General features: G+C 40.5%; 1 long non-coding RNA gene across 3 annotated transcripts; it reads right to left on the bottom strand.

Moving 5' to 3' along the window:
• Nucleotides 1-1,861: 1,861 nt before the first annotated feature.
• On the bottom strand, nucleotides 1,862-27,431 carry LOC111094589. Of its 3 annotated transcripts, none has more exons than XR_005354977.1 (7): nucleotides 27,203-27,431; nucleotides 25,119-25,257; nucleotides 24,762-24,848; nucleotides 24,142-24,332; nucleotides 23,897-23,958; nucleotides 21,076-21,155; nucleotides 1,862-3,355 (listed from the first exon to the last, which is right to left on the bottom strand). It is a non-coding gene; the product is annotated as an uncharacterized LOC111094589 (long non-coding RNA). The 3 variants fall into 3 exon arrangements; XR_005354978.1 differs by lacking the exon at nucleotides 1,862-3,355 and adding an exon at nucleotides 15,513-15,637; XR_005354979.1 differs by lacking the exon at nucleotides 25,119-25,257 and having other exon boundaries at nucleotides 27,203-27,404.

Below are 27,431 nucleotides of genomic sequence, written 5' to 3'. Positions count from 1 at the left end.
TTAGGTTGTTTCATCTTTGATGATTGCACATTTTATTCATTTGCACCTTGAGTTTGTTTGTTTGTTTGTTTATTTATTTATTTTGCACACTGAGTTTAAATAAAATATTACTTCACCCTGACAATGTATCTACATATTTTACCCTTTGGGATTTAGGGACGTAATGTTTGAGCACCATTTGCTGACATTATGTCATCAGCAGTAGAAATCCACTCATATACTTTCTTGAAATAAAGTGGTTCAATTTTACTCATTTTTACTTATCAAAATAGATTCCTGTCTATTCTGATTTTTACAGTGTTATGAATGTCCCAGAATATTGTTCATTATTAATATCATTTCATTTCCTGCTGTCCCCAATTTAAAGATTCATGCTTATTATAGTTAAAGATCTGAATCCTTATCCAAACTTCACGGTCTTTCCTTTTCACTTTTCTTATTATTATTTTACTAAAAACTCCCTGGTTCATAATAATATTTACATTAGCATTGCTGGTGCATATGTTAAGGAAAATGTGAAAATCAAGTATCTAGAAGGGGCAGCACAGCTACACAGTTTTAGGATGGTAAGCTGGAGGTGCTTCAAATGCACCATTCAGGACCTGATCTGGTCATGGAATCAGCTAGCAGGGATTTGAGATTTGATGACTTCTTGGTAAATCATCTCACGATTATTAAATCTCAATAATTAGTAACGCTTCCTCAGTTGAAATGTTCTTTGTATGGCATTTAGATAGGGAACCTAGGGTTTTTGTTTTTGTTTTTGTTTTCTTTTGTTGTTAGTATTTTTATGGTGTACCTTTTCTCATACTTTTTCCATCAACATTATGGACTTCATATTTAAAATTTTGTCTTACGTATAACATTGTTAATCTTTTTTTTCCAATTGGAAGCTCTTGATTTTACTGAGTATTTAATTCATATTCCTGTATATAATTACTAGGATTTTTGATTTATATGAAAAATTTTAATGTTTTTAAGTTTTATTTTTTAAGAGAAGTTTTAGGTTCATAGTTAAATTGGGACTCATCATATGACCCAAAGTCCATACTTTACAGTAGGGCTCACTGTTGGTGTTGTCCTTCTGTGGGTTTGGACAGATGCACAATGACCTGTATCCACCACTAGAGTATCACACAAAGCTGTTTCCCTGTCCTACAAATCTTGTGCTCTACCTGTATGCCCCCCTTACCCCACCCTTGAAAACCCTTGATATATATATATATATTTTTTTTTACTGTCTCCAGAGTTCTGCCTTTTCCAGAATATCATGTAATTAGAGTCATAGCGTATGTACTTTTCTCAAAGTGGCTTCTTTGGTAATATGCATTTAAAGCTCTTTCATATTACTAAGGTCTCTTCATGGCTTGATAGTTCATTTCTGTTTAGTGCTGAATAATATTCCATTATCTAGATATATCACATTCATCTACTGAAGGACATATTATTGGCTGTTTCCACATTTTTGCAGTTAGGAGTGAAGGTGCCATACACATATGTGTGCAGGTTTTTGTGTGGACATAAGTTTTCAGCTCACATTGAGGTCTGTGATCCACTTGGGGTTAATTTTTGTGAAGAGGCAAAGGTTTGAGTGGAGATTTTTTGTGTGTGTGTGTAGATATCCACTTGTTTAGAACTATTTGTTTTGAAGATTATCTTTGCTCAATTTTATTGCCTTTGCTCCTTTGTTTTCTGCAAATAGATATTGTACATATTTTGTAAATGATCTCAACTCTCATATGTAGAGGGAAAACACAGATTTGCATGAAAATGTTATTTTTATGGTTACAGATATTTATCCAAGGAACTCACAAGTTGATAAATCCAGCAGATGAAAACAACATTGGCATGTAGAACATTAGAACAACGTCATTCACAAGGTTGAGCTAATAGAAGACAGCACCCAACGGGGAAAGAATGTACAGATTCTCAAAAAAAATTTACAGATTTTAAAATGCAATAGCAGCATTTTGTTAATTTAGTGTGTACTAGGTTCTAATGTGAAATTCACAAAATGAAAAAAAAATAGCATTATAAATACACAGATTGGTTTCAGTGAGTTAGAAATTTTAGTGGCAAGAACCTGGACTCTGACGCCACAAATACCTAGATTAGAACTGTACTTTGTTCAGTTGTTTGTGCTGCCTAACTTCCGTGAGTCTGGATATCTGTTTCAGTGGAAGAGAAATGATAGATCCCAGGCCGGTTTGCTGTGGAGATTAGAGCCAACGTGTCAGACTAGACCGCAGTTTCTGGCACTGGCTTTAGAAGCGCTCACTGCATGCGAACGTAAAGATGTGATGTGAGTGAAATCTTTCCTGGGGAAATTAAAGATCCTTCAGACACTGAATCATGGAATCATTAGCGGGTCTGTGGACTTTTGATACTTATTCGCCCAATATTCATTCACATATTTTGCTAAACCAAGTATTTCGAATGAATAATACAGTTAAGCTCCCTGCCGTTCATGTGTCATCATTCTCCAAGGCGCTCTAGTTACAACTGAAAGCTGAATTCCAGTCCCACGTCCCCGTGGAATTGTCTTTGTTGCATTAGTGACAGTGACACATAAGTCCACAAGTCACAGTGAGGGTTAGGTGGCACCCCACCTGGATGCTCGCCTCCATGCAGTGACTCTGGGATCTGGGCACAGGGACGGTGTAGGTCATGTGGCTTCCAAGGTCGATGTGGAAAATAATGGAAAAGCACAAGGAGATCTGTGGCTAGACCCAGAAGTACCACGTCACTTACAACAATGTCACACAGCAGATAACTCAGGCTCATGGTCCCAAACCAACCGCAGGAAGAGTTGTAAATGCCGTGGGATTCCACACCCACACAGATAGTGTAGTTGTGGTAGGTACTGCCTGTGTCAGGCAAAGTTCAGCTCTCAGCTTTGATGCTGTCACTTTGCTGTGCAGTCTACTTAACTCGATATTCATACAGCCTCTCCTGTTTTCTCTTGATTTGTGTTTGCGTGTTTCTCACGATGTTAGCCTGAGCTGGTCATGGTCAAGAGGCTTCTGTCTTCTGAGATTTGCCCCTTTATTATTGCTGTGGCAAGAGAGCTGGCTTTTCTTGGGACCTTTAACAGAATCTCATCCTGCTGATGTGTCTGGGTTGTAGGCTTCTCTAGCCCCCAACCCAGGATCCATAGAAGGCAGAAGGAGAACTCCAGAAACACCACCCTTGCAGCCTTGTGCTTGTTTTGTGCACAGTGTTCATGGTTTTTGGTGGGAGGAATGTGGTGAGATGTAAGTATTCCATCTTTTCTGGATTGAAGAAACTCCTCTTTTATTATACTTTATAATTGGCTATTTGTGATGTACAGGAAAGCTACTGACTCCAGTTATTTCTGAAAAGGAGTAGAAATAAAAACATAGGTTGCAAGTTAGTATTTATAAGCATATGCTCATGACATGTTAAAATAAAATACTTGCCATCCATTTATTTTTTTCACACCTGGCCCAAATATCACCTCCTTCAGGAAGGTTTCTTAGTATTATTTTCACTGAATTTGTTCTACTCCATTAAACCTGTACATTTGATAGTGTGGCTTTTTAAAAAATATTTTTTTTATTTATTCATGAGAAACAGAAAGAAAGAGAGAGGCAGAGACACAGGCAGAGGGAGAAGCAGGCTCCATGCAGGGGACTCGATCCCGGGACCCTGGGGTCATGCCCTGGGCTGAAGGCAGGCGCTCAACCACTGAGCCCCACAGGTGCCCCAGTAGTAAGCCTCTTAGCATATACTTCAACATTTAATTGCACTCTTCTTATACTCTGATTATAAGCTGTTCGAAATTCTCCTGACTCGTGAACATCTTTTGGTCTTTTCTAAGTGTATCTCTTGCCAACAGGTGATAAGCTCCGCCGTCCTCTTTGTATACATACAGAACTCACCCACCCTCATGGCAGCTGCCCACTATGGTTTTGGAAACAACGGACGGGTCCCATTTGAAGTCCTCAAGTGACACAGGGCTCCTGGTCTCTCACACACTACCAGGGAAGCATTTGTTTTTTGCATGGATTACTCCCAATATGGTAAAGTTCCTGATGTGGCCCCCTTTCTTTAACCATGTAGATTCTTCTCTTGGGGCACCAGGGTGGCTCAGTCGGTTAAGTGTCTGACTCTTGGTTTCGGCCCAGGTCATGATCTCCGGGTCCTGGGACAGAGCCCCGCATCAGACTCTGCACTCAGCAGGGAGTCTGCTTGAGGTTTCCCTTCCCCCCTCCAGCTGTCCCTCTCCTCCACTCTCTCTCCTTCCTCTTTCTAAAATCAATCAGTCAATCAATCTTTTAGAAAAAGGATTTTTCTCTTATCATGAGTGGGATTGGAGATAGACACACATACTACATGCATCTGGGGGACAGATTGCCTGGGTAAGGTCAGAAAATGAGAGAAAACAAACAGCTACATAAGAAGTAGCCGAGTGGCCGCCGAGCCCTCCCCCAGCAGCGTGCTTCCTCCCACCCACGTATGTGGTCATCCTTTCCAGGTCTGTCCCTTCCTTGTTTAGAGACCCCATTCACATGTTGGAGTATCCTTTTGTGTACCATGTTTCTGAAATTTTTGGAGAGTGAGAATGGATCTTCTACATGAAAGGCATCCATCAAGAAGACCAGGCTCTGAGGAGCTCAAAAGGCAGCTAGATAATGTATATTTTGTGTGTATACCTTTATTTTATTTAAATTCTTGACCTGTGGGGTTTTACGAAAACCACAAGGACAGCAAAGCATTCAAGAGTTAAATTATATGGAAATTCACTTAAGATGATTTTCTAGTTTTAAGCTCTTGCACCTCTTTCCGGATGGGCATGAGAAAGAGGGTGTGGAAATTAGCTTTTGGATGGCATGGGATTGAGGAAGATCAGCTTAGTGAGCAAAACCCTGAAAAGCAAACTTCTGTCTGCCGGAACGTTTGCACTAAGGGATGTGGCTTTTCCTAATCCTTTATCCTGGATGCGCAATAATGCAATATCCACCAGGAAATTAAAGCTTTAAAATGACAGTTATAAATTATATTGACAGATAGTAAAAGGAGATGATGAAAAATTGCATTTCTGAAAATGATTTTGCAAAGTCTCTTGATCAGGTTCTACAAAAGATGATTTGTGAACCGTAATTATGGTCGAGTGAATGCACTGGTCCTGTGGTTAGGGACTGCAGGGAAACACAAGCAAAGCAGTTCACAAATTAAAGACACTCAACATTGGGAGCTGCTGATACCAGAGAAAACTTCAGGATTCAACGTTTTCAGACTCAATGAATTTATTCAAATTTCTAGACCACATCATCAGTGAATTCACTGTGCATGTGGTAGTCAAAATTAATATTGCATAAAGTTGCCATGTTTTGAGAGATAACAAAATAATTTTATCAGTCACTATAAATGCAGTATAAAGAAAATGAACAGTAAGAAAGTGTAGGAAGGCCAGCCTACAGCTCACAGCTTCAGAGCTTCCCCGGTGTGTTACTGCTTGAAGGAAAAGTAATGTGCGGGGGGTCTGCAGGGGGGGAGAGCATGAAATTTTAATGATTGGTCTCCAAACTGATGATTCATTTGTACAGTGAATACTTTCATCAAAATTCATAAACTTGGCAGTATTAGAAGCATTTTTAATAAGGTGAATAAAATGGAAACTTCCCTAATTATTAAAAAAAAATATGACTCTGATAGACATCCCGCAAAATCAACTTTATTAAATGCCACTGATTCCTAATTGACTTTTTACAGACAATGACCTATTAGCTCTACTTAATCCAGCAGCTTGACACTGTTGTTTAATAAAATTATACGTGTGGTTAGTAATTTTCAAAATTGGGCTCTGGTTGTCAAAGTCCATTTTGCCTGTTCTTTTACTCCCAATCCCACAGGATATATGAAATGAATACGCCTTCACTTTGATCATTATGTCATTGGTCCGCGGCCAAAATAAAGCCTGCATTGAGTAGAAGCCACAGCCTCCCAATTGGTCTATCAGAGACTGCAGTGATAAGAGAAGTATTCATTTAGCGCCTTACGGTGCTGAAAAAAATCTGTACAGACTAAACAACCAAGGTGATTATTTGGGCTGAGACAGTAATTTAATAAAATTGCTTTTGTCCATTACATATATATGAAATTTATATGCAAGAATGTAAGAAGTTATGCATCCATACAGAAAAAAAAATTATCTTGCACAGGTAATGCTGGTAAGATTTCAGAATTAACTGCAACAGTTGGCCACTTAGGGAATATTCTTATTGTTTTATCTTTAGTCCTGGAGCACCAATAAAAGTAGGATAAGTTTATATTTACAGTTCTGAACTTCAGATTATAAATTGCATCAAGGTTGTATAAATGACTGGTTACATATCCCCTGGTGTCTTCTGGGGTTTGAAATCTTCCTCCAACATATCCACACGAATAGCTGTTCCTCTTTAGAAGATTTATGCCTGTTGATAAAGAAACTGCACTGAGTTCATTTTCCTGCATTATGCACGGGTTCTGCAACGCCTGCTGCATTGCCCCGGGCCACAAGCCCTCCTCCTTGTTTCCTTCTTTTCTGGCAAAAATGTCATCATTCTGGGGCGCCTGGGTCAGCTAAGCCTCCAACTCTAGATTTCAGCTCAGGTCAGGATCTCAGGGTCGTGATCACAGGGTCATGATCTCGGGGTTGTGAGATCAAGCCCCACAGGGGAGCTCTGTGCTGGGCATGTAACCTGCTTAGGATTCTCCTCTGCCCTTCCCCTCCCCTAGAAAAATCCATCATTCCTTAGGTTCAGATGGATGCCCTTCCTAACATCCATCATATTTCCTCAGTGAACACACTGAGGCAGGTACGTAGATACCTTCTCTCCATTGTGTTTATTTTGTAATGAGTATCACCCTTTCAGTTGGATTAGACATCAGTGGAGAGATGAAGTTGTGTTTCTTATGTCCCTTTATTTCTAGAATTTGCTAAGTGGCATGTGCCCACATGGGAATTAATGTATGGTCTCTCTTCAAATTACTTGTAAGTGGGCTTGCAATAAAAAAAAAAATGAAAAAAAGGAAGAAAAAAGTCTTCATGTTTTCGAGGGTCTTAATCAATGGCTTGGAAATGTGGAATTTTTTTTTTCATATTTATCTTTCAGATCTAAATGGCTCTACAATCATTCATGAGGCATGAAATTTTAGAACAATTGTGTTTTTGGATGATCTGCGAAGGAGAGGCCAAGGTTTCTTGGTCATCATAAAGGAGATTCTATGGATCGCCATGACTCCTGACACCGGGGGACGTTTCAAGGCCTCGACAGATGGGCTCTGTGGCCAATGTGTGCTTCCCTTCAAAGCTGGGAACCATAGGCTTCACCTGTCCTACCACCGAGCCCAAGTGTTTTTACCCATTGGCTCAAGACTGAAGGCGAAGGCTTAATGAAATCCTGGACCTTTTCATTCTCAAATAGTATACATTTTTCATAGTGTTCAATTAAAGCATTCCATATTAAAAGTTGTGATGGCATCACACTGCATATTTCAGTTCATAATCCACTTTAACACCCACTGGATAAATCCTTATTTAGTTTTGAATACAATTTATATTGTCTATGGCATTGATAATAACTCACAGAGACCCCCTAAGTCCTTCACCCAGTTACCCCACAGATGACATCTCCCATCATGGTAGTACAGTATCACAATGGGGAAAATCAAAATGACATAATATGCAGACCTTACTCGATTTACCAGTTTTACATGTACTTGGGTGTGCGTTTAGTTCTATGTAGCTCGGTCATACGTGTGGATGTGCGTGTCCAACAACGCAAGATACAAGAACTCAAGATACAAAGAGTTCCAACACATGGGCCTCACATGCCACCCCTTCACAGACATGGCCACCTCCTCGCCTACCCCTCCCCAAATCCTGGCAAGCACGTATCTCTTATCCAACCTAAAATTTTCATGTTTCCAGGATGCTGTATAGATAGAATCATTGTTTGTAACACTTGGAAATTGGCACAGCACAATTTCCTTGAGACTCACCCAAATCGTTGCTAGTGTCAGGAGCCTCCCCTTTTTACTGTTGGCTGGTATTCCATAGTACGGGTGCACAAGGGGTGTTCACCATAGACTGCCAACAGACTGGTTAACTACTCACCCCTGAAGGATGTTTGGGTTGTTTGCAGTTTGAGTTTATAACAAATAAAACTGCTACAGACATTCATGTGATGTGCGGATTTTGTTGTGGAAATGAGTCTTCGGTCCTCTTGCCTATGTGTCCTCTAGTGCAATCTCTGAATTGTACAGTAAACTCAGGCTTCATCTGTAACAGCCAACCACCCCGTCTTCCAGAGGGGCTGTGCCATTTCACATTCTCATAAGCGATGTAAGGAGGACGCAGTGGAAACACATCAGTAGCAGCACTTCTTCTTCTTCTTCTTTTTTTTATTACCAGCACTTCTTGCTATCACTAGTTTTATTTCTTAAAGCAGTTTTTAGTTTACAGAAGAAATGAACAAAATGTACAGAGAGTTCACATGATATACACAGTCCCCCTCGCATCGGTGGGGCACGCTTGTTCAGTTAGTGAATGGATGTCTCAGGTTGGTACTGACACAAGTCCACAGTGCACATCAGGGCTCCCTCTTTGTCCTGCACATTCTACAGATTTTTCCAGATGCATTTGTCATGTATCTGACGTGATGCTATCATGCAGATGTAGCTGCACCATCCTTAACATCCTCTGAGATCCACCTGTTTGCTTCCATCCCTGCCACCAACCCTTGGCGACCACCGATCTTGCTTTGGTGTTGGCTTTCCTGGAATGCCGTGTAGTTGGAGGCATGCAGGTGCATCCTTTCCAGATCAGGCCCGTTCCCCTTAGTAATATGCATTCAAGCTCCCTCTGCGTCTTTTCAAGGCTTGATGGCCCATTTGTTCTCAGCACTAAATAATGTTCCATTGTCTGGATGGGCCACTGTCGGCTTATCTGTCACCTGCTGAAGGACACCTTGATTGCTGACAGGTTTTGCCAATTGTGTGTGAAGCTGCTATAAATTTCAGCGTGTAAGTTTTTGTGTGGACGTAACTTTTCAACTCTTTTAGTAAATACCAAGGAGCATGATTGCTGGATTGTATGTTAAGAACAAGTTCAGCTTTGCAAGAATCTGTCAAACTCTCTCAGAAAGTAGCTGTGCCATTTTGCATTCCCACCATCAGTGACTGAGAACCCAGTGCTCCACAACCTTGCCAGCTCTCAGTGTTTCGGATTTTGGCCTTGCTAGTAGGTAAGTAGTGGCATCTCCGTGCTGTTTTCTCGATTGATTGTTTTATTTTGTTTTTTAAGGACAATTTTTTAGAGCAGTTTTAGGTTCACAACAAAATCGAGAGGAAGGCATAGAGATATCCCACACCCCCTGCTCCACATACCACCAGCCTGCCCACTGTCAATAATTCCTTCCAGACTGGTACATTTGTAACAGTGATGAAACAATGATAGGTATACCATAATCATTGAGAGTCCTTAGTTTACCTTAGGGCTCAGTTTGGTGTACATTTTATGGGTTTGGATAAACACATAATGACATTCATCCATCATTATATTGTCTTATGGGCTAGTTTCCTGTCCTAAAAGCTCTCTGTGCTCTGCTCTTTCATCCTTCCCCTATACCAACCCCGGCAACCACTGATCTTTTTACTGTCTCCATGGTTTTGCCTTTATAGGTCCAGTCCTATATTAATTTGCATCCTCTTGATGACATATGATGTGGAGCATATTTTCATATGCTTATTGGCCATCCATCTATCTCCCTAGTTGAAGATATCTGTTCAGATATTTTACTCACATTTTAATTGGTTTGTCTTCCTATCATCAACTTTTATGGGTACTTTGGGTGTATCTAAGAAATCACCATCATGTCCAAGTTCATACAGGATTTTTCCTATTTTATTTTCTAGAGATTTTATGCATTACATTCGATGTCTGGATCCATTTTAAGTTAATTTTTATGTGTGTGTGTATGAAGGTGTAAGCAGTGTCAGGATTTATTATTATTATTATTATTATTATTATTATTATTATTAACATACAGTTTTCCCAGTACCACTTATTGAAAAGATCATCCACTTTTGGTATGAGTTGACTTTGCTCCTTTTTCAAAAGAATCAGTTCACTATACTTGTGTTAGCTATTTTTGGGATTTGTGTTACATTTCATGGACATACTTGTTTATTCTTTTGCTAATAGCTCATTGTCATGATTATATTAGTTTTTATAGAAAATGTTGAAATCAGGTGATTACAGTCCTCCAATTTTGTTCATTTCAATGTTGTGTTGGGTGTTCTGAGTCTTTTGCCTTTCCGTGTGAACTTTAGAACCAGTTTGTTGATATCCACAAAGTTACTTGCTGGAATTTTTACTGGAATTATATTAAATCTATATATTAAATATAGTAAATTCAATATCTTAACAATATTGAGTCTTTTAAAGATGAACATAAAATGCTTCTCCATTTATTGAGACTTTCTTTGATTTATTTTGTCAATGTTTTATAGTTTTTGTCATATAAATCTTGTACATATTTTCTTAGCTTCATACCTCATTATTTCATATTTTTGGTTTTAATTCATTTATTATTTTTAAATATTTTATTTATTTGAGAGAAAGAGAGAGTAAACGAGAGAGAGAGAGAGCACAAGGGGGTGGGGAGTGGCAGGAGAGGGGCGAGTAGACTCTCTTCTGAGCAGGGACCCCAGTGGAGCACTCGATCCCAGAACTCTGGGATCATGACCTGGCCAAAGGCAGAGTCTCAACTAACTAAGCCACCTAGGCGCCCCTTGGTGCTAATTTAAATGTGTTTTAAAATTCAAAGTACATTTGTACATTGCTGGTGTATAGAACAGCAATTGACTTTTCTTATATTAACCTTGTATCCTGCAATCTTGTGATAATCACTTATTTATTTTAAAAGCTTTTTTGTTAACTCTTTGAACTACATAGAAAATCATGTTGTCTGAAAACAGTTTTATTTCTTCCTTTCCAATCTGTGTATCTTTAATTATTTTTCTTGTCTTATATTGTATTAACTAGGACTTCTAGTACCATGCTAAATAGGAGTGAGCGATGGAGGGGTCATTCTTGTCTTTTTCTTGTGTTCTTGTCTTTCTGGGAAAAGCATGTAATTTCTTATGATTAAGAATAGTGTTTGCTGGGACACTTGGGTGGCTTAGCAGTTGAGCATCTGCCTTCGGCTCAGGGTGGATTCTGGGGTCCTGGGATCGAGTCTCACATCAGGCTCCCAGCAGGGAGCCTGCTTCTCCCTCTGCCTATGTCTCTGCCCCTCTCTATGTGTGTCTCTCATGAATAAGTAAAATCTTAAAAAAAAGAATAGTATTTGATATGGGGTTTTTAGATATCCCTTATCAAGTTGAAGTTCCTCTCTGTTTCCGGTTTATGCACAGAAACATGTATTTTCATTAATCATGTTAGTGTTGGATCTTGCCACATGCTTTTTCTCATCTATTGTAAGATTAAATGATTTTTCTTCTTTAGCTTATTGGTGTGATACATTAGATTTATTGATTTTTAAGTTCATTTTTTAAATGTTAAATTGGCATTGTGTATATAGAATAAAACCAATATGGTCATAGTATATAAGTCTTTGTTTAAATTGTTGGATTCTATATGCTAATATTTCAGAGTTATGGCATCTATGTTCAGATGTATTTGTCTATGGTTTTCCTTTCTTATAACATTTTGTCTGGCTTTGGTATTAGGGTGATGCTGCTTTACTTAATGAGGTAGAAAATATTCCCTGTGCTTCACTCCTCTGAAAGAGATTGTAGAGAATTGGTATAACTTATTAAATGTTTGGTAGAAACCTTTCATGAAACCATCTGAGCCTGAAAGTTTATTAATTATTAAGGTAATTTCTTTAAGAGATAGGCTTATTCATATTATCTGTGTCTCCTTAAATTGAGTTTTGGAGGATTGCTATTTTTGATAAATTGATATATTTTATATAAATTATCCATTTTTTAAATCATAAATGAGTACTAGATGTCAAAAACTTTGTTCTGAGTCAATGATATGATCATATGTCTTTTCTCTGTTAGCTTTTAGGTAGGATGATAACTTTGATTATTTTTTAATATGGATCCATACTTACATATCTAAAATAAAACTCACTTGAACATGATATATAATTCTGTTTTATGCGCTGCTGATTGCACTTGCTAATATTTTATTGAGAATATTTGCATTGAAGTTCATGAGAGAGACTAGTCAGCATTCTTTCTTCTCCTTTTTCTCCTCCTCTTTCTTCTTAATGTTTGGTAGGAGGCACCTGGGAGGCTCAGTCGGTTAAGCATCCAACTCTTGATTTCAGCTCAGGTCATGATCACAGGGTCCAGGGATCTAGCCCTGCATAGAGCTACATGCTCAGCGAGGGGTTTGTTTGAGATTTTCTCTCCTTTCTTCCTCTCTCTCTTAAAAAAAAATGTTTGGTAGAACTTTCTGGTGAAATCATCTGGCAATGGAGTGGAGGTTTTTGTTTGTTTTGCAAGAGTTTTAAATTACAAATTCAATTTCTTTGATAGAGTACTAGACTCTTCTGGTTGGTCACACTCACTTCTGTTGAGTTTTTGTAGTTGTGTTTTTCAAGTAGTTGATCTATTTTTTGAAAGTTGTGAAATTTATGCACATATATTTGTTTGCAGTAATTCCCTCATACTCCCTGTAATTTGCTATGGGATCTGTTGTGATATTCTCTTATTTCATTCCTGTAGTTAGTGATGTGCTTTCTTTAATTTCAACATTGACAGTTTGATAGAATTATTGACTTTACTGGTGTTTTTTATTTGCACTCATTACGAATTCCTTTTTTCTGCTTCTATTGTGGGAATTTTGCCCTTCCTTTTCTTGTTTCTTGGGTCAGATCATTGATTTGAGAACTCTCATATTTAATTGTAAATATTTAGGGCTAAAAATTTCCCTATAGCAGAGTTTTAAATGACATATTTTTATTTTGACTTTTCATTTTCATTCAGTTCTATGTATTTTTACATTTTTTGAGACTTGTTTTATAACCTATGGATTATATAGAAGTGTGTTGCTTAATATTCAGATAATTGTAGAATTTCCCATTTTCTTTCTGTTACTAATTTCCAATTTGACTTCATTGACATCAGAGAACATATTATATGATTTTAATGCTTTAAATATTTGAGATTTGTTTTGTGAGTCAAGATATAATTTGTCTTGAGGTTTGTTGCACAGGTGCTCAAACAAAAGTCTATTTGCACTAATTGGTTGGTGTGTTGAGTAATGGCAGGTAGACTTTGTTGGTTGATTGTGTTGTTCAGTAGTTTCTAGTTACTAGTTATAGGTGCTCTTCTACAGCACTGGGCCCACAGATCTCACACTGCTGTTATAGAAATGGACCACCCACCAATGATATTTTGGAGCAGTGTTTTCTCTGTCCTTTCTTTACTAATGACACTCCTCTGAAATCCTCCTGATATTTTTCTTTATTAAAAAAATTTTTTTTAAAGATTTTATTTATTTACTCATGAGAGAGAGAGAGAGAGAGAGAGAGAGAGGCAGAGACACAGGCAGAGGGAGAAGCAGGCTCCACGCAGGGAGCCTGATGTACAACTGGATCCCAGGTCTCCAGGATCACGCCCTGGGCTGAAGGCAGCGCTAAACCACTGAGCCACCCAGGCTGCCCTTATTTCTGTTTAAATATTAGTTGTTATAAATCCATTTGGTAAGATGCTAGTCAAGAGTGGGTATTTATATGTACCAATGATAAGAGATGTTACCATTTTCTATATAAGCTATTTAAAAGAAGAATTAAAGGCCAAATTTCATAAATGCTTGATTAGTTCACATTTACTGAGCTAAGAGTAAACTTCATTAGCCTTAATTCAACCTTATTTATACATATCAAGTTCAGATTTTTAAAAATAGATATTAGCTTTATTGTGTTTTTCTCTTTCTGGATTTTTGATACTCGTTTTCCTACAGATAGGATTATATGTTGTAGCATTGCAGGAATTTCTTTTACATTAAGAGCTCTTTAGAAAAAAAATCTTGCCAACATTTATTTTCAGTCAAGATTGATTCAAGAAAAGTCAATTATAGTCTGACTCCAACATTTATTTAGAGCAACTGTAATATTCTCTATGGAATACAGAGATAAGCATTTCTGAATATTTCAAAGTATTCTCTCTTACAATACTTTCCCCTCTCCCAAAGTGTGTTCTTGACCTACAATCTGTAGCTGTACTGCCATGTTCTGGAATGTTCCTGACATCCAGTGGACCCCTCTACCCCCCCATTCATCCCCTTCACCCAGGGCGTGATCTATTTCAGATGTCTAGCCAATCTGATAATTAATCTGACCTTCCGTGCAACCAAATGGGATATTTTCTGTTCCTTTTTTTTTTAATGCTAAGTTAGGTATTTACATTTTAATTTGATGTTTCAGTGTCAAACTAGAAGACCAACTTTATCTTGAGGTCAGTTAGGATAATCTTACATTGAAGAACATTCTGAAGGGTTGTCTGAAATATTATAAAGGCTTATATAATTATATCATGAGGTCTGTATGCTTTCCTAAAAGGGCTCTCTTCAGCCAGCACCCATTCACTGATCTCCTGTTAAATTTGAGGCATCATGGGAGACATTGCAAATGAATGAATGAATGAATGAATAACGAAATGTAGTCATAGACTTTTAGAGTCTAGTAAACTGAATCTTACATAAATCAATGGAAGAAAGTACGTTATATAATGAATGCATGTTAGGCTGATTTAAAGGAAAAATTTGTACAACTAACATTTATTTAAAATCACTACTAAAAAGAATCAAGTTAACTAGAATCTGAGCTACTTATTTATCTTTGAATATTGTTTTCCTAGTACACTTTATAGAAAATAATGAGATTAATTAATGTTTGAAAAATGAATGGGGGAGACTTTTCCAATTGTGGTATGCAAAAACATTTTATAGTAATAGCAGAAAAGTTATATATAATATATATAATATCAAATTATATTATATATATGTGTATATACATATATACATACACACATTTACGTGATAAGGGCTAAGATAAAATTCATCATCTTTTCCTCAATAGGTTTTGACATGGTATGATAATTTATTTTGTGTTTCTTATCTACAGACTTATAAATAGATATATTAAAAGAGATACCCCTAGGGATGCCTGGGTGACTGTTGGTGAAGCATCTGCCTCTGGCTCAGGTCATGATCTCAGGGTCCTGGGATGGAGTCCCATGTCGGGCTTCTTGCTCAGCAGAAAGTCTGCTTCTCTGTCACTCCCCCTCCACCCTGCTGTGCTTGCTCTCTCTCTCAAATAAATAAATTAAATCTTTAAAAAAGGGAGAAACTCAAAAGAAAAAAATCCAAGGAAAAAGAACATAAGAATTTATTTTGAAATAATAATTACGATTTTATTATTTATAAAGCCTCTCACTTGAACTAATCATCATATTTCGAGATAGAGGAAAGGATCTTTATATATTTTTCCTTATGTGGCTCTACTGGCAGAATGGAGGGGAGTCGGAGGGAGTGAAGATGGGAGCTGCCCTTGGGCAGAAGGGTGCAGAGGCCTTGACCCCTGAAACTGCAAGGTCAGAGTGAGATGTGCTGTAAAAAAAAAAAAAACAAAAAAAACCAGCAGACAGTTTACTTGATTATGGGTGTGTGCACATGTATACACACACACACCCCTCCCAGCCTTACCCCCTGTTCCAACTTCACAAATAATATGCTGTCCCTGAAGCATTTTCATCCAGGTGTTTTCAAGAAGGGGTCTGATGCTCTTAGACTTCATCCAAAGTCCCAAGAGTGGAGTGTCTACAGGCGTGTTAGATTTGGGGACATTCAAGAATTCACACTGTTTATCTTCCCATGCGGATTTTCTGCAGATGTGATTTGAGGTTGCTCTCCAGGAAGACAGGTACTAAACCGAGCAAACAGAACTGAGATCTAAGAAGAATGGTTCCAATAGGTAAGAGTGGCACATGGCACATCTCAGGGGACAGCTCTGTAGAGATCAATTATTTTCTACTGGAACAGAGGAAGAAGGGAGCAGGGCAAGATCTCTGGGTCGAGAGGATGGGAGGTCAGACAGTGTGATGGGGATGCTGCAAGAAATTAAGTATATGACAAAAGAACAAAAGGATATTCTTAAGAAAGAGAATCATTTCTGTTTGAAGGTTGAGGAACATTCAGGAAAGTTTTTCAAGAAAAGAAATTTCATCCTAGGAGACTATTTAATCATTATTCTCAGCGATGAAAAATGCCCATACATAATGCATTTTCAGCAATCAGAATCAAAGGGCTCATAAAACAGGAGATAGAGAGGTGTGAGATTGTCATGCAAATGTTACCAAACTCCCCATTGTAGAGGTTCTGATGATAGAGTCAAAGGAGCCAGGGGAGGTGGGCACAAGTGTGCGAACAGTCCCATCATTTTACAAAATGAGGGATCAAGATGGAGAGTCCATTTCTGAGAAAGAAAAGAAAGAAATAGAAGTTGTTAAGTATATACCATTAAAATTACCAAAGTAATCAACAGGTGTTAGACTCTACTGAGCGAGTAGACGGGGGGGGGGGGGGGGGGGGGGGGGGGGGGGGGGGGGGGGGAAGCATGCAAATAAACTTGATCGTCACACACAGGGATACATAGCTAAAGTTTGGAGCAGATAATCAAGAAATAGCAGTGTGCTCATTACTGAGAAATATGGGGCCAATCCCCAGAACAACCAGAATCAGGAAGGATCATAAATGTTCCATATTTGGGGGATTTATTCAGGGTCATACCAAGAGGTTGTATTTATGCAGGAAACAAAAGTCTGACTTACTAATAATCCTTTAATACAATTTGGTTTTCAGACTACATGTTATTTCCAAAATACTTTGATTTTGAGTTAAACGAAGACGGTTGTAAAAGCATGATTTTTATTTCGTAGATTAAGAAAACAGCACCACAGTGCATGTTTGCTTTGCCCGGGAAAGGTGGTGGAGTAGGGACCGCCCCATGAGATTTCTTTGTCTGGGGATCTCTGTCCTAAAATTCAGTGAAAGATGGTGTGGGGCAGGAGTCCCCATGTAGGCAAGCGGTCCTCTCAGATATAAAAAGATATTCTGGGAAAATGTCAACAGGTAGAAAAGCACTGGAAAAATCCAGTCCCACATTGGCTTTTTGCTAGAGGGTAGGTTGGAGAATTCGAATGGAAAACCAGTTCTCACGTGACGATTGTTCCATTTAAAAAGAAATGCTCTTTGCTCCTTACTGGAAATAGTTATTGTTTTTCCCTTTCCTGTTAGAACGGAGGAAATTGGCTCCGGACAAGAGTCTACTTTTCATTTTAAGTACCCAATAAAAGTCCCGCATATATACTTGAAGTGTCAGCCAGAGGACAGGCAATTAGAAACCTAGGAAATATTTGAACACAGGTTTGAGGTTATTTGAACTAATAACGACATTTATTACTAATGAGACAGGAGATATGATTAGACTTTCTTTGTGAGCAAGCACAGTATCTCCTGGCAACCACTGATTTTATTTTGAAAAAAGATACCTTTACTTTATCACACATAGTTTATCTGACTACAGGATTCAATTGTTGGAATATTGAAGTATTGTGACATATTGTAATCAAATCTGCATGCAATTTTCTCTGTAAAATAATTGTAAGCTTTCACTGTATGAAGGAAATACTTTCTAATAAAGAAAACCAATGCTAAGTATGGGAAGATTTCACTGGATTCTAAAATTTTTTTATTGACAACAATGTTACATGTAGAAAAATTTTGCAGGAATTTAAATCTGGAGGGTGTTGTAGAAATTATCACTATTTCTTATTCTAATAGATAGCAGAATACCTATAAAGCCAGTCCTGGTAGGCGAAGACACTTCAGTAATACATAATTTAGGCAATGAGCATAAATATGCAATTTGTTCAACCTCATTTTTCTTTCCTTGGACAACTGGTTACATATTCTACAATCATAAATTTCTATATGTAAAACTGAAAGTTGGTATTTAGAAGATGAAGTGTAAATAAACCACTTAATAAATTTTTAACTTACAGTATAATAAACCCTCCCTTAGAATAAAAGTGAACTAGCAAGCTATAAAATCAATGTCCAAATTAAAGAGGATAAAGATTGATTTATCTGGTCCATATTTATATATTAATTAAACGCATTATTTTTTGTTTTCATAGTCACAAGTCACTTTTTTTTTCAAGTATGACAAAACACAGAAGGTTGAAAAATCCTGTAATTACTTTCCACCTCACTAAGAGTTAATCCCAGCTCTCAGTTTAGTGTCCAGGGTATTTTTCTTCTTTACAGTAAAATGTATTATAAATATATTTCCAATATATTTAGCTTTTTCACATATGAGTATTTAGCTTTTTCACATATGAGCATCTTTTCAAGTGTTCTTTCAGTGTGTATTGCCATTAATCTTAACCTGCTTTCACAATGATTGTTCAAAATGATCGCTTTTCTTAAACCTAAAGAGTTTTCAAGATTAATCTAAACAATATTACTATGCTGTGCAAAATACAATAAGAGACTATTTAAATGCGATTCTATTCTTGAGGATCATAAGAAAACAGACTATGGATAATGTACTAAGGAAATGCAGGCAAGAGATATTAAAAGTAATGATGAGATGAAAGGGATATTTTGAAGATTGTCAAAGTCACTCTTTGTTTATGCTATGGAATTTTGAGGAATGTAAGTTTATATGTATTTTTAAAAATGAGATAACTATTTCCATTAATAAAATATCGCCTGTTAATTACCATGTGACCTATCCATTTATGAAAACTTCATATATGTTGGCTAACTGAATTTAAATTAAAAGAAAAAGAAAAGAAAAAAAAATTTAAAGAGAAAATTTTAAAATGCAGCTGCCTTCCCACACTGCCCCTGATTTCAGAAAGTGTGGTGAATGAGATGAATACTCTGGAGGCTCTGCTGGCTTTTTTTGAATAACAAAAACAGTAAGCTTCTAAAAGTTCTAAGATATTATTAATAACCACTTTTCCCCACTGCCATCCCCATAGGCATGCTAGTATGATTACTTGTTTTATTTGAATCGATAAATGTTTTTCTATTTAATAAAAACAGGTAGAAACTATTTCCTGTTCACTGTTATTTCCCTGGGCACTCAGCATGTCATGACGTATTATCTGTTAAATTCATTTCATAACGTAAAGGAAGACGTCAAAGTTCTCAATGATCAGATGCTTAGCAGTTTTGCTATCGTGTAGACGACATATTGCCAAGTGGATGGAGATGGCAAGGCCAGAAGGATGTGGAGTGTAGGTGCAGCCAGGGGCAGGGTGAGGGAAGGGCAGAAGAGGAGGAATGTAGTCTGGATGAGAAAGAAGACAAGCCTGATGCCGGTGTCTTGAGTCTAAGAGGAAACTGAGCCAAAATGTCCACACTGGAAGAAGAAAAATTCATCTCCTGTGTTTGTTCATTCACAAACAATTGTCCAGCGCCTAGTACTACAAGGCACACTCTGCTCTAGCGTTTGGAATGCACCATGAGACAAAGTTTCCATGCCAGTGGACCTTTCATGTTGGTGGGGACGTCAGAGAACAATAAATATAAGCAAATTACGCACAATGTCAGAAGATTGAAGATGCTGTAGAAACTAAAAGTGATAGAAAGCAGAACAAAGAGGTTGGTGCCTGGTTTATAGTATTAAACAGGGAGTCAAGCCTAACCTTATTAAAGTTTAGCTACTTAAAACAGGATTCAAAGATGAGTGGGTTAGCCAAGGGAACAAGGAAAGGAAGCATTCTGGACAGAAGAAACTTCTAGAAGATGCCGCCCAAAGGGAGAACGTGCCTGGAATGCTTGGGGAACTGCCTGGAATCCAGTGTTGCTGGAGTGGGGAAAAGCGGGGAAAAAAGGCCCGTAAATGAGTAGCCAGGTCATGTAAGGTAATCTAAGCCATTGTGCGAGCTTTGCGTTTCCTGGGAAGGCGTTGCCGAAATATTTCCTAAATGATTGGATATTGGAGGAGAGAAGTCAGGCTTGAGTAGAAGGGCTTTATCTCCCTCAACTGGAGAGGAGGAGCTAGCACCAGTGGAAAGGGAGAAGGCTTATCCTCCTGGTCGGGAGGGCGCATTTTATCAGAGTAGGTGATCCTTTTTGAACATCTTGCATTTGACATGTCTGTTAGACAACCAAATGGAAGTATGGAATATGCAGTTTGATACATGGCTCTGAACTTCCAGATATTATGAGTTCTCTATCTCACATATCTCTATCCCTATGTCTATCATCTCCATCATCTCCATCTCCATGTCCATCAACTCCACCTTCTCCACCATCTCCAGCATCTGCAGCATATCCATGTTCATCACCTCCACCATCTCCATCTCCATCATTTCTATCATCCCCACCTCCATGCCCATCACCTCTCTCATCTCTCTCATCTTCATCTCCATCATCCCCGTCTTTATCATCACCATCATCTTCATTATCTCCACCATCTTCATCATCTCCATCTCCATCTCCATGTCCAACATCACTATCTCCATCATCTCCATCAGGTCCATCTTTAGCTCTAGCCCTAGCTCTAGACTTGGACCCACACTTAGATCTAATCTATCTATATATTAAGAATATAGATTTCATCCAAGGGTATGAGACTGGATGAGATCAACAAAGTGAGTGGACAGAAAATAGAAGAGGATCAAATCTGGAATTGGGACACTCCAATGTTATGAAGTCAGTGATAGAGGAACCAGAAAAGAGGACAAAGAAAGAATACGTGGGTAGGAGCAGATACCAGTCAGGGTGTGATCAGGAAAGCAGAAGCACTAGGGCTGGTATAAAATATGGAATTTGTTATAGAGATTCGTTTTACAGGGTTGTGGGAGATGGTTAAGCAGTGACAGCCTCTGGTGCTGGGCCTATTTTAAGAGTGTGAGAAACTGAAGGAGAGAAGCTGCAGGCTTTCCTCATGCTCTGCACCCCCCCCGCCCCCCACCTCAGCAAGATGCACAGCAAAACAGCCCCAGCTGTGCCCGGGCCCCCACAACAACCTTCAAAGAGACATGTTGCTGCTTTATTGCTTCCCTCCAAGTCTGGCACAAAATACCTCATGTGGTCCAATCCGTCAGCCCTGTGAAAGGAAGGGATTTTAGGAAATGGAGCTCCAGCTTGGCTACATGGACTCAGTACAAGTCAACCACCAAGAAAAGCTCAGAAGCTGCGGCGACCTGGAAGCAAAGTAGATACAAATAAATAAAGTGATTCAAAGAAGAGAAGCTAGTCCATGCATTTCAAATGTTCCTGATAAGTAAGATGAAGATTGAGCAATGGTAAATTTGATAATAGTTCAGTGGAACCAGGGGAGGGGCCAGCAAAATACCCAAGTGGATTTGAATTGAAGTGAAATCGAATCAAAAGTGAAGTGGATTTCAGAAACAAGGGACAGAGGGCCCTCAGGGGCTGACGTGGAGACAACATCATGCCGACATTCTCTACAAAAAGAGAGAAGAAAGTGGGGAAATAATTAGCCAGGGAAAAGGAATTAGGGTTGTGTTTTTGTTTTTAAAGGGAGAAATAGCAACATTTTAGAAGTTGATGGGAAAAAACCAGATTTTTTTTTTTTTTTTTTTTTTTTAATGAAAACTAAAAGTTGATGTGTGTGGGAATGGCTGCATAATGTCGTGTACAGGCAGGGCGGGACGTGGCCTGGCCAGTGGCGGGGGCCACAGAGAAGCACCAGGCCGTCCCCAGCGAGGGCAGGGAGGACTGTGCCACCCGAGGAGCCCGTGCTCTTGGCTGCGGGCTGGGTCCTCAGCTGGCTGCTCTCCTGGAAGCGGGAAGCCAGGGCGTCCGCTCGGGGAGGCCCAGGGGTTGTGGAGGTTGGAGGAGACCGAAGGGACTCGGGATTTTAGGCGATCGCCTGGCAGCTGGAAGGACTCCCCGAAGGCTCGTGGCTGTAGTCTACAAAATAAACGGTTCCCCTGGAGCCTCGTTTCTCATTACTGAGAGGAGTGTGATTTGCTGCAAATGTGCATCCCTTCAAAAACTCTTGGACTGCGTGGCACCAGCAGCAAAACGCGTGCTCGGCGGACAGAGGCCAGGTCCCCTGGCTGTTACCGACATCGGGCTCTGGGTAGCAGGGCTCAGGTTTAATAACGGGGCCATAATAAAACTCATAACCTAAATTTGAAAGCCTCTCAAAATCACTTAGTCAGGTGGAAATGTAAGTGCAGTTCTAATTATAAGCTACGCAGAGAGATTAACGTGCCTCATCAAATAATTTTTTTAGAGTAAGTGCAAACCAGAGCCTTAGTCCACGGATCTTCCTGCTGTGGCCTCTTTATTGGGGCTGCAGACTTGCATAGCTGGGGGTGCACACATTCATTAAGCAGCCTGCAAAGAGCAGCGCTCAGCGCATAAGCGCACACACTGGGATGAATCACTTATTGGCACCAACTACATCACAGCCATATGTAGCTCATCTTATTTCACTTTTTTTTTTTTGTATTTCTCCAGCCCACCCATGGAATTTTATTCTTTTTTTTTGCCAAGTTACACCCCTATGCTTGGTTTAGAAACAAGACATAATATTACACTTCTGTTTTCACACTTAAAACACAGTAGAATAACATTGATTCCTGATCTCTCTTCAATTATATTTTTTTGGAACAGATGACTTGGGAATTGAGGAAGGCCTGAGGAAGGAAATAATAGACTTGTTATTCAGATGGACATGTCCATGGTCCTCAGTGTTTGAGGAGAACAGGACACATGTCCAGGGATCTTGTTTGTGCTAATGGCTCTGACATGCCAGCCCCAGTATCTCCACCACCAAGTGGGGCAGAGCCTGTCTTGGGGTCAGGAGCACTGGAAGTGCAGGAAGACCATGGCATCGATGGCTGTTGAGGTCCATGGGGTGGCCGTGCAGCTGAGACATTTTGAGACATTTGAACTGTTTTGACAAATGTTCTCCAGACAGTAACTTGTATGGAAACCCAGGTGACTTGCCTGGGAAGTTAAGTCCATTCAATTGAGTTCCTCATGTAACCGGGGACAGTTGGCTTCAGGAGGGACTGATGTCATGGCTTCTCCCCACTTGTGCCTTTTTAGCCAAATCAAATGCCATTGCCTGTGTTGGAGTCACACATTTACTCATGATTCCAGGGAACTGAAAGAAAAATTCCGTCTTCTGACTACTCGGTTATTGGTCAGCCTTCTGCATGGATGTATTTTTCATCTGTATGTGTGTGACCAAAATTCTAATACTTGACTCCAAGTCATGAATATCAGGATAGACCAGAAAGTGTGAATTTGAATCCTAATTAGTTCCAGTCTCCCTCCAGCCCCATTTATCTTTTCTGAATATGAACTTTCTGTCCCATTTACTTCGCCGTGTGGAACATGCACCATAAGGGACACTTACTTTAGGTACCCCAACTCCCACATAGTTGCCAGTGCTCCCCGACCACCTGAGAGAGCCATCGTGGCAGTGACGAACACCAGGGTGTAGCAGCCTTCTCCTCTGAAGGCCAGATCCTCTGGGGAGCTATCACGTACTAAAGACCCGACAGCGAACACAAATAGAACAACGCTTCCCTGTAAGGAGGACTGCAAGACCTGAAGTACATTGGGATGGGTATGGAATGGTCCCTCTGTAAAGGGCAGACCGGAGGCTGGCCCTCAAAGAGTTTCATCCAAGACCCAGTCCAGCTTTTTGTCTTGTTTGCATGCCGGCCGGTCGTAATTTCTCAGCCCCGGAGATGCGTGACCTCATTGCTTATGCAGAGGTGGCATTTGATGGGCAGCACACGTTTTATTTACACTATAATGAATAAGCCAGGGAGGGGTCGGGGGGGCAGGGGGTATCCTTACCTGACAGAGGTCAATGGTGGGCAGTGTCCCCAACAAAATGACACGACGGTAGGTGATGAGTGCTGGATGTAAGGAGCATGAAGTTATAATCCTCAGATTTAGGAGACCCAGTCAACCCCAGGTCTTGAGGTCTATGTAGTCCTCCCAAACTTTCTGGGCTACAAAGGCTACAGGAAACCAGAGGCCCATTAGCAGTGGGCTCAGACATCTTGAACTATCTATGCTCGGTATCAGCAGAGGTTTACCTCCTGCTCACGGCGAAATAACATGCAGGAACATGGTAATTTGTTTAGTCGGGGGTGATAAACAATGAACACAAGTGTGGTTACGATGATTCCAACATGGTCATAAATTTGTGTGGTGACAGATGGTAACTACACCTCTTGTGGGGAGCATTTCATAATGTAGATAGTCATCGAATCGCTATGTTGTGTACCTGAAGTGAATATAACATTGTGTGTCAACTATATCTCACATTAAAAAACAAACAACCCCCCCCCCCAAAAAAAAAACAACAAAAAAAAACCCCATTCCAACATCGTCTCTGAGGCTCCCAACCCAGATCCCTATAAGGTCGCCTTGATCTTCAGGTTTCTCACAAGCACGCAGAGCCCTGGATCAGGGAGCCAGGAGGGATTGTTCCTGGACATGCTCTCACACTTCTGGGGGTTGAGCAGGTTCTAAATTAAGAAGAACTTAGTCTCCAAACAAGTGAGTTTATCATGCAGCTAAAGGGACACTGCTAATTAATTTGTCTTGTGACTAATGATTATGGCTTTTGCACCAATTCAAGCCGATCTTTGGAGTTCAGGAGAGTCGATTATTGCTTACATGTAAAAGAGTTTTTTATTAAGCCTTGATGTACCTGCTTTGCACAGCAGTGGCTCCCAGTGAGATGCTAACAGTCCTCTGTCCAGGGCTCAGTGGTACCAGGATGCATGCAGATAGCGACCTGAGATCACCGGGAAAAGCAAATGATGAAATTATTGCAATGAGGGAAGAGCATGCATCTGGGATCATTGCAATTCCCAAGTTTTGTGAGTAGGGAAGTGAGTGTTATCTGCAGAAACTTGGAAAGAAACGCTTGAGAACGTGATGTGCCTCAGCCCCAGGAATTGTTCTAGAATTTGCATCTACTCCTTACAGGTCTCACTTGGTTCTAACGTCACGCTGACACTGAAGATTAGCTTAAGAATATTTGGGGTGTCAACAGGGTGCCTACCAGCCAGTGAATACAGATCTGTTGTGTATGCCTTCTCTTGATCAATGCTCCCAATATCACTCCTTCCCAGTTTCTTCCTACTTGATTAAACTTGAGTCGTCTTCGAGAATTCTGCTCAGGATTAATCCCCAGGAGTCCCCTGGGCCAGAGGGAGAGAGAATCCCAAGCAGACTGCTGAGCTTGGGGCCCAACACAGGGCTCGATCCCACAGCCCTGAGATCATGACCCAAGCTGAAATCAAGAGTCAGACGCTCAACCAACAGAGCCACCCAGGCGCCCCTCCTGTGTCTTGGTTCTTGATCATCGCCATCCTCACCAGAAACAACTTCTTCCAATTCTACCCAATTCTGTATGAGAAGTCATGGAGGGTATAGTAGCCCTGGAAAAGGTTAGTGTTTATTGTGTGCTTAAAAATAAAATGTATGCTGATTTTAATGTGTAAAAAAAAAGGTGCGGCTCCCTGCTGGCCGTGGCCACTGTTGGCAGGGAAAGCCTGCGCCTCGGCAGCTGGGATTCCACGGGGGTCCTGAGACTGGTGACGGGAGAAGGTCCTGTGGCATCACCATCACTGGCACGTGGGGAGTTTCCTCTCTCTCTGTCCTCACTGTGGGCATCTCCAAGGCACCTCTTAACTGAGGAAGAGAATGATTGCACCCGGTACGTATGCTCACCCAAGGGGAAACCCAGAGCTGCTTCTAAAGCAAATGAGGTTTAAAGAAGTAAAAAAAACACCGAGTGCCCAAGGATGTATTTCACGTTACACTCATGGACAGAGGACGAGGGAGGACCCGCCTCCGGCCTCGCGTTTGTGCTCTACGTGGAATCAGCCTGAGGCGTGTCGGGCGTGCGGGGGCCACCAAGGCCAGTCCAGCCTTCTGCTTGCTTCTGGCAGTTACGCCCAGTGTCCTTCACTGTGAGCTGTGCGTGGGAGGGGCCCATCCACGACCGTCACATGGGCACCTCCATCCCGAACAGCAGTGAGGATCACGACCCTGATTCTACTTTTAATTTCCTGGGTGAGAATTCTCTGATCCCAGTTCAGGTTGATGTATGGAATCAGCCATGAGCGAGGGGGCTTGGGTGATGTGTTGGTCCTCATCCAAACCCCAATCAAGTCAGATGCAGAAGACACTGAACTGCACCGTCGTGCATCAACATCAGGGCAGAGTCTGTGAGCCCTCTGGTATCATGTAGTGTGTGTTAGTTGTGCATTGCACACCGTGCGGAGGTGTTCCTTTCTGGCTATTGTGAGTGTACAACATGCTATTTAAAGGCAATGCATTGCCTCTAACCATTGTCTAGGACTTTGACTCCACGTAACACCTCCGTACATGGGGGTGGCAACTTAAGTGTCATGGGAAGATGAGATGAGAACAGGAAGGGCGTTCATATGGAAGACTGTCTTGTCTGGGGAAGCCTAAGGGTGCCTTGACCTACTTCCAACGAGGGTTTCAGAATAGTGCAAATAACTGGGGTCTCCGAGCATCATGCTCCCCTGAGGGTTTCCAAGCACAAACTGCGTAACTGAGAGCTACACCCCCCCTGCAAGTGGACGTGGACGCACATTGGTGGGCTTAGCTCGGAGCCGACCCATGGCAGCAGGTCTTTGGCGTTCAGCCCGGCAGGACGTATCAGAGAAAGCATCTCATGGTCAGTACGTTTGGTGGCTGTGTCAGGTAGCGGTCTCACATAATTGGTTCCTCTGTCATGGGCAGATCACACCAGATAATTAGAGAACATTCAAGAAAACTAAGGGGCACCTGGAGTCTCGGCAGTTGAGCATCTGCCTTTGGCCCAGGGCGTCACCCCAGGATCCCGGGATCGAGTCCCATGTCGGGCTCCCTGCATGGAGCCTGCTTCTCCCTCTGCCTGTGTCTCTGACCCCCCTCTCTGTGTCTCTCATGAATAAATAAATAAATCTTAAAAAAAAAAAAAGAGAGAGAGAGAACTAAATAACATAGGTGCACTGTGGGGGTGGGGAAATAGGGAATTTCTTTTTCTTTTCTCCTTGTGAGTGGTCATCACATCGGTTTAAGAGACTCTCACCTACTTTATTATTTTATTATTATTTTTTTTTCTCTCACCTACTTTAAAGTCCTACTTCACGTCCACAACTTGCTGACCCGAATGAAAACTTCCAGCGTCTGCAGGGTCAGCTCTGCCTACGTGGAGGAAACGAGAAGGGTTTTGACCATGTCCCACTTAACGTGTGTATAAAGCAAGATAAATAAAACACGTCCCGAGCGGGGGGAGACAGGATGTGGGCCTGTGACACCCTCCCTCGGCCACAGGCCAAGGAGTGTGTGCGTGGTC

This window comes from Canis lupus, chromosome 2 (assembly GCF_011100685.1).
Source record: "Canis lupus familiaris isolate Mischka breed German Shepherd chromosome 2, alternate assembly UU_Cfam_GSD_1.0, whole genome shotgun sequence".
NCBI classification, from domain to species: Eukaryota; Metazoa; Chordata; class Mammalia; order Carnivora; family Canidae; genus Canis; species Canis lupus.
The sequence above is the reverse complement of the archived record's forward strand: the minus strand, read 5'-3'. Positions and strand labels throughout refer to the sequence as shown.